General features: G+C 42.5%; 1 protein-coding gene and 1 long non-coding RNA gene across 2 annotated transcripts in view; both read right to left on the bottom strand.

Moving 5' to 3' along the window:
* Positions 1–10,892, bottom strand: part of NT5E (5'-nucleotidase ecto) — a 108,997-nt gene that overhangs the window by 40,654 nt on the left and 57,451 nt on the right. The gene's annotated exons all lie outside the window — the stretch shown is intronic.
* LOC145722850 (uncharacterized) overlaps positions 581–10,892 on the bottom strand; it is a 37,514-nt gene continuing 27,202 nt past the window's right edge. Inside the window, exon 4 of the long non-coding RNA XR_014147423.1 lies at positions 581–1,420. This is a non-coding gene — a long non-coding RNA (uncharacterized LOC145722850). The remainder of the gene's footprint in view (positions 1,421–10,892) is intronic.

Raw genomic sequence — 10,892 nt, 5'->3', positions numbered from 1 at the left:
TAGATCATTCCTTTCTATTCTTCTCCTCATACAGCTGACAATGAGTGACTGGCTCAACTTCTCTCTTGATACCTTCATGCTGAGTGCCCAGTATCAGATCAACTCTCTGACCATGAGATGCATAGTAAATCCAGTTGGACCCAGTACCCACTCTCTTCCACTTGCCTCAATTACTTAAACTAGATCCTAATCCCCTTTACTTTGGGTCTCCCAGATGAGGCCCTCAGGCCACTGACTGATAGCCCTCTTCTCTAGTCCCATGAATATTGCAACTCTGGCTCCCCAAAGACCCACCCATACACATCAAGCATTGTGCAGGGTCCTGATGAAACTACTTTGTTTTTTAAAGATGAAGCTTTAAGAAGGATTCCAAACTTTCAGTGGCTAGAAGGAAGGCAGGTAACAAATACATAAGTGTTCTCTTAAAATGCTAATGTTCCTGGGTTGTAAGAAAGTCAAGCATTCATCCATTAATATAAATTCAAAGTAATCTGATTAACCAAATCCTACAAAACATAGAGTGCACAGGGGGTGAATTTTGTTGGAGGGCTGGGGGGGAGGGTTGCTAGTAATAATTTTAGAGCATGTGGTCCTTTTTGGAGTGGGACAGGGTTAGGGAAAGGGTTAAGGTAAATGAGGAAACTATGTGCCAAGAAGACTAAGGAGAGGACAAGAGGGAGGAAGATGTTGAACAAATTTCACCTATTTCAAAAAATCATCATCATCATCATTAGGCCCAGTTTGTTCTGTGTCTCAAAAAGGAGAAGGATCTTCTTTTCTTTTCCTCTGTCCTGCACCAAAGAACTTGAATCCAGCACTTGGGCTCCTACTGTGAGTTGTGCTATGTTGTCAGTTAAATATGCCCTTATGAAAGTATGTCTTGACTCACAAACTTCAGGAATACTATATATGTGTATGCATTTTAAATGAATAAATAAGTGAATAAATACTATCTTAAGAATATAGTCACTGTAATTTCATTAGTAATCTGTTGGAAAACATGGGCCAAACAATGCTGGGAATGTAGTTTGTTCAATAGAAGATCCCCTGTACTGAATGTAGCCAGTAAATTGCAAACTAAAGAATAATTTGGGAAGAAATACCAAGAATTGTCATCCTCCCCATTAGTTTCCTAGGGCTGCTCCAACAAATTACAACAAACTTGGTGGCTTAAATGACAAAAATGTAAAATTTACTCACAATTTTAGAGGCTAGAAGTCTGAAGTCCAAGTATCAGCAGGACCACCCTCCCTCTCAAGGCTTTAAGGAAGATCCTTCCTTGTCTCTTCCAGCTTCTGGGGGCCCCAGGAATCCTCAGTGCTCTTTGGCTTATAGCTGTATCACTCCATTCTCTCCCCTTGTCTTCACCTGGCGGTCTTCTCTGTGTCTGTCCTCTGTCTAAATCTCCCTCTTCTTTCTTCTATAAAGACACCAATTATTGGATTTAGTAGATTAAATGGATTTAGTGGATTAAGTCCTGGATGATTTCATCTCAAGATCCTTAACTAATTTCATCTGCCAAGACCCTATTTCCAAATAAGGTCTCATCCCGAGGTTCCAGGTGGACGTGAATTTTTGAAAGACATGATTTAACCCACTATACCCTCCAAATGGGAAGCCAGTAAATGTGAATATAAAAATGAGATGAGTTGTGTACAGGAGTCCTCCATTATTACCATCAAGAATGAGATACATCCCATATCTCATGTAAGGAAAGGAATATCTTCTAAAATCTCAACAAGGAAACCACAACGTAAGCTGCATAATATCAATTATTTATATCATTTAAATTTATGTTAACAGGATGTTGAAAAAGACCAGAGGAGGGGGATTCTGAAAAACTCATGGAATTTTTGGTACCATCCCAGAAAGCAAATGCTTTGATTACGATTAACTGTTACTAGTTACCTAACCCAGAATTTTCTCAAACTGATTTTCACAGAAAACTAGTTCTATGGGATGTTCCTAGAATTAACATTGTACACACACACACACTTACACACACACACACACACAGTTTGGTGCTCAACACTCACAGAACCGCACTTATGAGGAACAAAGCTAAGGACCTGCCCTTGTCCCATGGTGACCTCCCCACAAAGCAGTGGTTTGCATGGGTTGCCCTAAGCAGCCAGCTGTGCTTTCCCTCCCAACCCACCCTCTTTCTATAGCCTCTACCCCTGCATTTATAATGTGCACACATTCCACATTTTGACAAACTCTTAACAAGGGATTGGAAATTTCTAAGTATTTATTTTCTCTTCATCAGTGAACTGAAGGAAGCAGTTGTTCTCCTAAGTACAAGAATATTATTCATCTTAAATATAATTAAATTGCAGAATATACTTCAAATCACACAACGACCTTCTTAACTTTAAAATCCTAAAAACGGTGTTTGAAAATGTGGATGTGCTCTGAAGCATCATTCTGAACTTCTACCTCTTTAAAGATTCACTAAAGGAAAAAGAGTTTTCCCTATGTACCTTACTTAAAAGTTGGAACTCTGGGCATCTTGCCCACATATGCATACATACTCGCACACACACCATAAACCCCCGGCCCGCTTGCCACACTCACCTCTTCACTGCCAGGCAAGAAGACACAAATTGTGCATCAAAAAAGAAATCAGTGAAACCAAATAGTAAGAACAGAGCAACAGAAGTGCGGCAGGAGTGAAAGATGACCAGAACACCCCAATATTTAATAAAATTCCATTACACTTGGGTGCACCTCTAAATTTCCAAAGACTGTTCTCAACTATCCTCACAATTTAGATCCATCCTCATCACTGACCCTAAAACAAGCCTCAGCAACTTGAAGTCCCCTTCTGGCAGAGTAACAGCAGAGACAAATTTATCATTGGTAGTTAGTTTGATCAAGCAAGCTGTTCCTTGGGTGGGATGTGTTTCACAAAAAAAGATTGTCAGGGAGGGGTGCCTGGGTGGCTCAGATGGTTAAGCATCTGCCTTCGGCTCAGGTCATGATCCCAGGGTCCTGGGATCAAGCCCCGCATCGGGCTTCTGGCTCAGCAGGGAGCTTGCTTCTCCCTCTCCCTCTGCCTCTCCCCCTGCTCATGCTCTCTCTCTCTCTGTATCTCTGTGTCTTAAATGAATAAATAAATTGAAAAAAAAATCTTAAATAAATAAATAAAAGATTGTCAGGGCTGGAGACAGAAGGGAGATAGACATTCTAGGCTCTAAATAAATGTTTGTTGGATAGATGGATGGAGACACTTGTGAAAACAATCCCAGGAAGACAGAAGATGGTTGTTTGAATTTTCAATGACATAATAAAGTTGTTAATGAGCTCGGCATTGGACCATGACTTGCACATGTCTACTTTTTATAAAATGAGAATAGGCTTAACTGTTAATTACCAAAATCATTAGCTAATTGGAACAATATGTCTTCAGTTTCAACAAGTCATTGTGTGTGTGGACTCAAAACCTGGATCTATTTGTATTTGTTATTCCTTACAACATGATTAAGATCCCAGATACTCCCAAATTTCAGAATATTACCTCTAATTTGATGCCCTCTGAAAAATACTTTGATAATTAAACCCCTTGTTATTAACTAAGCTAAGAATATTTTTTTTAAGATTTATTTATTTATTTGAGAGAGAGAAAGAGACAGAGAGCATGGGGAGGGGCAGAGGGAGAGAAGCAGACTCTAGTCTGAGGGTGGAGCCCGATGTGGGACTTGATTCCAGGACCCTGAAATCCTAACCTCAGCTGAAATCAAGAGTCCACCACTTATCCGACTGAGCCATCCAGGCGTCCCTAAGCTAAGAATATTTTTAATCTCACACTCACATAAATTCCAAAGACAGTGAGCACTACACTTTCTGTGCTTTGGGTAAACGGCATAATAGATTTCAAGGTCATAAAGGCTGGGAATCTGGGTCTGTGGGTTCTGACTCTGGATGTGTGATTTGGGGCAGATGACTTTATCTAGATTTTAGTCTCCTCACTTGTAGAGTACAATGTGTAGATTAGAATAACTGTTTAAATTATATTAAGGCATATTTCTATAAGTGAAAATAAAAAGTAATATAATAACTGTCATGTACTTAAAAACCCAAGCTTCACAAATGTATTGATAGACCTTTGAATGAGGTTCATCAAAAAAGACTCAGACAAGGGCGCCTGGGTGGCTCAGTTGGTTAAGCGACTGCCTTCGGCTCAGGTCATGATCCTGGAGTCCCGGGATCGAGTTCCGCATCGGGCTCCCTGCTCGGCAGGGAGTCTGCTTCTCCCTCTGACCCTCCTCCCTCTCATGCTCTCTCTCATTCTCTCTGTCTCAAATAAATAAATAAAATCTTTAAAAAAAAAAAAAAAGACTCAGACAAAAAAGGAGACCCAGGGGTAAAACCAGCCCTGAGGAGCAAAGATACCCATACCTATGGCTGGCAATTACAGATACAAGATTCTAGACAAAGATCTGCCATTTGGAGTTAGGTTTTTCCAGGGGTGCAGACAGGCTATAAAAGAGAAGGCAAAGAGTCTTTAAGATTGGCAGAGAGGATCCCCTTGGAAAGAGTGGTCAAAGGTCTGAGCTTCCTCCTCCCTCCATGGGTGCTAGTCCCGCCCGCGTGACTTGCTCACTCCAAAAGTGAGCAGTTTCCGCTTCCACAGAAAGCTTGCCATGAGCTTCTGAACTCCAGAGGACATAGAGACTGGCAAAGGCAAGAGACTGGTAAAGGCATCAGGTATCCCTGGCCAAGGGAGGAGAGGAAACCTCCATGAGAGCATTGGGAGCTGAAAAGAAGGAAATATGTCTCCTATAGTCAGGAGGGGTCTCATGGAAGACAGCAAACCTTGTGGCATCTGGACACAGCCCCATCCAGGAGGTCTACTTACCTGGGCGAGGTGACCCCAACAGCAAGGCTCCATATGGGGTGCACCATCAGAAGCATAATGGTGCCAGACAAAGATATGGTGGGTAGTTCTCTCATGGAGAAGTCTCCAAATAGCCCCAGATGTGCCCCATATCATATGGGCGTCTGCCATAACCAGAGGGTACCAACCCAAACTGCAAACTGAGCCAGTCAAGTCAGATCGTTCTGCCCTGACCTCTCCTTCCCGCCACTGCTTCCTGTGTGTGTGTGTGTGTGTGTGTGTGTGTGTGTGTGTTGCTCTCTGCTGTCCCTGTGATCAAGGGATAGCACAGAGTAAGGAAAAGAAGAGGTTGAACCTGTAAGTCCAGGCACCAAGCACAGCGAAGGATGCTTGAATGAGAGACTAAAGCTTCTGTTTAGACTGGGGCTTTTTAAAAACTTTTAACACACACACACAAAAATAAATAAATAAAATAAAAACTTTTAACACAGACTATGAATTAATACCTAAAACTAACCACAAAAGCTCTGGAATCTGCCCAAAATACCATCCAGGAGTAGGGAAGAGAGATTTCCAGATGCACATGTAAAAAAAAACAAAAAAAAGTGGTGCGAACACATAAAATCATGTTGTGATATCTACCCCACCAAGTCCAGTTGTTAAAAAATATTTTACCATATTGTCCTCAGATCCTTCTTTTTAATAGATAAAACTTTATAGATACAAAGTCCCCCTTCCCAGTTTACCTCCCTCTCTCCGCAGAAGCAACCTCCATCCTGAAATTGGCTTATGTAGTTCCTGCCTGTGTTTTTATATTCTCACAATGTAACTATATATTTGAAAACCGCATGTGGTATTTGAAATCTGGGGCATGCTGTCTAAGGTCCTTTGTAACTATAATTCAGTGGGATAGTTTGGCTTTTTTATTTTAATTGAATTAACAGAAGTGAAGGGACTTTTTAATTTCCCCTCTACACTTGGGCCTCATTGTTCATGAACAAAATACTGCAGTTCATGACATGATAATGCAGAGAGAGGAGCCTGGCCTGAGCAAGTGGCTGTGCGAGAGGAAAGAAATCACAGGGCAGATACAGGATACATCCACAAGAGGGCGATATAATCAAATAAAAAGAGTGAGCATGCCAGGGTGGTAATTACTTGGTGGATAATTAGGCACAGACCTCTAACAGAACCTTTAAGTGCTAGAAGGTAAAATTGGGAAACACAAGCCTGACCATGTGAATTATTTGCCCAAAGTCACAAAGCTAGTTAATATTTACTACTTCTGACTTCCAGTTCAGCACTCTAGGAGGTCTGTTGGCAGTCCTGCAAATGATTGATTCGGCAGACACAAGAAATCAGGCTGGCCTAAATCGAGATGGTATTTGTACTTCTTATTGAATTTTCTATGATCCCTTTTGCTGGCTTTAAGTCCTCACTATGCTCAGCTGGGCATCAGACGGTTCATCATCAAGATATTAGTGCTCGAGGAGAGAACCAGAGATGAAGAATTTGGAAATGTAAAAATATAAAATTGTGCTGAAGCAGGGGTATTTTGAACCCCCCCAAAAAAACATTAAGCTCTAATTCTTTACGTTTATTCTAAGCTATATGTTGATAATGTTTTGTGTGAAGTTTTTAGAATGATATCAAAGGTACATGCTATTGACTACCCAGTTGGAATAGGAGTATTAATCAAATTAGGACAGCTAATGCTGAAGTCACAAAGAAAGCCCAACATCAAAGCAGCTAACATTTAAAGCAGGGGTCAGCAAATCGGTCCAGAGCCTAATTTTCAAATAGTTTTATTGGAACAGAGCCATGCCCATTTGTGTACCTAGCGTCTGGGGCTGCTTTTTGAGTAGTTGAGTAGCTGCCACAGAAATACGGGATATCTTCAATTTGGCTTCTTGGTCTGCAAAGCCTAAAATATATACTACCTAGTCTTCTCCAAGAAAAATGTTTGCCCACCCTCTTACAAAACAATGCTGTCCAATCAAGCTCTCTATGATGATGAAAATGCTCTATTATCTATGCTGCGCAACACATTAGTCACTAACCTCATGTGGCTACTGAGCACTTGGAAGACTGTGGCTGGTGGTTACCATATTGGACAGCAACGGAAAAACAGAATTACTTTATTTTATTTTCAATTAATTTAAACTGAAAGAGGCACATGTGGCCAGGAGCTTTGAGGAATTAATCGTCTCCTGGGCATCTGTCCACTCTTGGCTTCCCACAGTGCTGAGGTTGTGTTATCTACAAAAACAGGCTATGGGACAGATTTACCCAACGGAGGCAGGATTTCATTGGCCCCTGGCCTCCTAGTGTTAACACACAGACACGCTGGGCTCCCTTTGTGCCTCGGCACCAGCTATCCTCTCCTTCCCATGAAAGACCATCACTCAAAAACTCTCCTGAGGAAAAAAAGCAGGGAAAGCACAACCCACTACATAAAGCTGGATTGAATTTCTTTGTCTTATACTTAGCTTCTTTAATCAGCACAAGTGTATCGTGTTGGAATATTCTGGCTGCAAGGAACAGGATACCTAACAACGGCCTGAGCAACCAGGGTTTATTTACTCACACAACAATCTGGAGGCAGCAAGCTCTGGCATTGGCTCTGCCAATCAGCAACATTAGAGCCAGTATTCTACAATTCTACAAAAAACTTCCTCTCTTGGTTGTAAAAAGGCTGCTAAGGCATTTAAGTCAGAAAGAAACGGGAATGGGTGTTGCACCCAATACATCTGTCCCTTTTATCGGTAAAGTGCAGGACTTCCAGAAGATACTGTGGATGTAAACCCTTACCTTATTGGTCCCTGGGAATAACCAGCACGGGGTCATAGGTCCACCAGAGCTCTAAGAGAGGCTGTGAAAGTAGGAAAACAGCATTTCCTGATTGGATTAGCAAGTAATGGTTGTCACCTAAGGATGAGCACACCAGCCCCATGGAGGAGGGGATAGATATTGTATAAACAACAGTGGCTCCCAATCATAAGAAGGCTTGGGTCCCAAGGGTGTCCTCCATGATAGCTTTCCAAGATTCCATGAACAGGTGTGTGTTCTTTGTACCCATCCCTTGGTTTGAGAACTATTTACTGACTACCTATGGAACACCAGACACTGGGCCAGATGTCAGGAAGGGGCAGAAGATGGGGCTGGACATGCTGGCCCTGAGTATGGAGTGTCTGTATAAAAGCATGAATGAAAGGTTTTGTAAAATAATATAAAGATCTGTGCCAAATAAGCCACAGATTTACATGTCCACTTAAGCATCTCAGTATATTTAACCTGCAAATATTTTCTGAGTGACTTGGCTTACTATGACATTTTACTGCATATCTGCAAACACAGTTCTGCTGCGTGATTATTTTGATTGTTTTAAAACCTCCTAGTAGATACAAATCTCGGTGACTCCGTGTGTAAGAAAGGTGCCAGGGCTTTTGTTATTTTTCTATGTAAATCCTCCATTCTATTGGGGTGGCAGAAACTGTATCCATGAATTTGTAGTTCTCCAGGGTTGTGCCTAAGTCCAGGGAGAGGGGAGAAACCTTTCGAAGGAAAAGATCAGTCTGACCGATGATGGCATCTGAACGCATCAGCAACAGTTAAGATTAGATCCCATCAGCCACCTGCTTGTGAAAAATGCATCCCTCACTCTCAGCCTTGTGGTCCCTTCAGGGACGATGTGGTGCCTTGCTCTGCTTCTCTATCTAAGGAAGTCATTCTGCAATTATGTTCCACAGTGTGGTGCAGGTGTGAGGTTGCTAGGGCCCTTTCAGGCTCAACAATCACTGTGGTCATCTCTACTCTGAAGTCCTACCACCTCTACAAGCTCTAGTAAGAGAACAAGGTTCTGCCCCAACCACATTATTGAATCCTACAGCTCCAACGAAGGGGCTGTGTGGCCTCCTGGGACTCAGGCAGGAGGGTGGGAAAGAGGGCCACTCTCTATGAACCCACTTATTTCTGTGTTCTCAAGGCTTCCTTATTTCTTTTTCTCCCCCGGAAACTTCCAGCCAGTCATTCAAGTACTTCTACATATATTTATAGTAATATATTTTGTCCTCAAGTATTTTCCATCATAGGTCATTCACATGTCTCCAAATCAGAGCCATCTCCAAAGAGGCAGAAGAAACTGAGAGTGTGGGGAAATGTATCCAATAGGGAGGAAGACAAGAAGCTCACCTTATCAACCTGTCCCTCTCGTCCCCATGAGACCCACCGCATGGCCAACACAAAGCTGTAGGTTTGCCCCTCCCTTCCACATTAGCTCCACCGGCATGTCTGAGATTTTGCCTCCCCTTGAAATTATCCTTCCAATTCAGATGCAAATAATTTATGTGAACATACACAATGGGTCGTGGGTGAAGCACACACTAAGCAAGGGGACAAATGAATCAGTGAATTACGTCTTGCAGGGTGAAAGGGGGCTGGCAGATTGAGGAGCTGGAGGAAAGCTGCCAGACACACAGATGAAAGAGGAGAGCCTCAGGCACGGACACTAGGTGGAGTATTTAAATGCTTGGAGTAGTTAAGGAATTGCAAGTACGGTAGTTCCTCTTATCCATGGGGGATACATTCCAACACCCTCAGTGCATACCTGAAACCACAGGCAGTACTGAACCCTGCATATACTGTTTTTTCCTATACATACACACCTGTGATAGAGTTCAATTTATAAATTAGGCACAGTAAGGGATTAACAACTAATAATAAAGGAGAACAATTATAACAACATACTATGATAGAAGTTATGTGAATGCAGTCTCTCTCTCTCTCTCAAATATGTCATTGCACTCCTCTCATCCTTCTTCTTCTAGTGAGGGTGTGAGATGATAAAATGCCCGCATGCAGAGATGAAGTGAGATGAGTGATGCTGGCATTGTGTCCTAGGTTTAGACCACTGTTGACCTTCTGGAGATACGTCAGGAAAATCACCTGCTTCCAAACCACAGTTAACCGAGGGAAACTGAATCCTTGGACAGCAAAACCGCAAATGGGCAGGGGGGGTGGGGGGTGGAGGGGGACTGCTGTACCTCACCTGTGGTCATGTGCATCGGTTCCATTCTATAAAGTCCCTGCAAACACTGACTTAGCAAATACTGAACCATTGCTCCTAGGGGAAAACACAGGGTTAAGTTCCTACAAGCCTCCGGTCACAATATATTCATCAACCGATCAATACTTAACTTTCTTTTATCTGTGTTCCTGTTTAAAGACATGTTATTTAAGATATATTGTTGATTCATGAACACTGAACTCACAGCCAACAGCACTATAACTCATGCCTGGACAGAGCTTACCTAACACATATTTTCTTCATAAGGAACTTCTTGCACTTAGGAACATGAGGCAGCACTTGAGCATTATGCTTGGGGGCCATTGTAAACAGTGAAATCACCAACAAAAAGTACAAAAATAGAGAAAACATGGCACCAAATAAACCACGAAAAGGACACGTATTCACAGAATGACAGCCGAAACAAGAAAGCAGAGCATCACCCTGTTTGACCTCAGCTGGGAATGAGCCCTTGGGCGACTCAAGTCTTTTACCACTCCACACCTGTGCACGCCCACGACAACCACCAAAGTGCCCCAACTATGATCTGGGTCACCAATATTTCATAGAGTAGGCAAATTTGTAAATATGGAATCCATACTCATAAGGAGGACTGACAGGCTGGAGCAAAGGGTAGGCGTTAGTGTGGACAGGTGCTTTGGGATATGAGGCCAGAGAAGCCAAAACAAGAGGTTACCAAGGGCCTGTGTGCCAAGCTGCTGCGCATGCCCCCTTTCAGGATGCGGTGTATGGAAAAAGCAGATCGGGGGCAAGACCATGAAGGGAGTCACTGACCTCCAGGAAAGAATTCCTTGGTATGGGGAACCCGGACACTGCTGCTGTCTCGTGGGTTGACAGTATTTTGAAGTTACCCTAAGCAATGCCATTCAACAATGCTCAGACATTGTCAAGATGCAGAGAGAGAAAGCTAAAAGACGTATCAAGGTATCTTTATATGGAGCCATTAAAAACTGGCAAGTTCAAAAA

This window comes from Leptonychotes weddellii, chromosome 8, assembly GCF_054177405.1.
Source record: "Leptonychotes weddellii isolate Sample4059 chromosome 8, ASM5417740v2, whole genome shotgun sequence".
In the NCBI taxonomy this organism is placed as follows: domain Eukaryota; kingdom Metazoa; phylum Chordata; class Mammalia; order Carnivora; family Phocidae; genus Leptonychotes; species Leptonychotes weddellii.
Note: the sequence above shows the minus strand (reverse complement) of the source record. Positions and strands in the feature narration are given on the sequence as shown.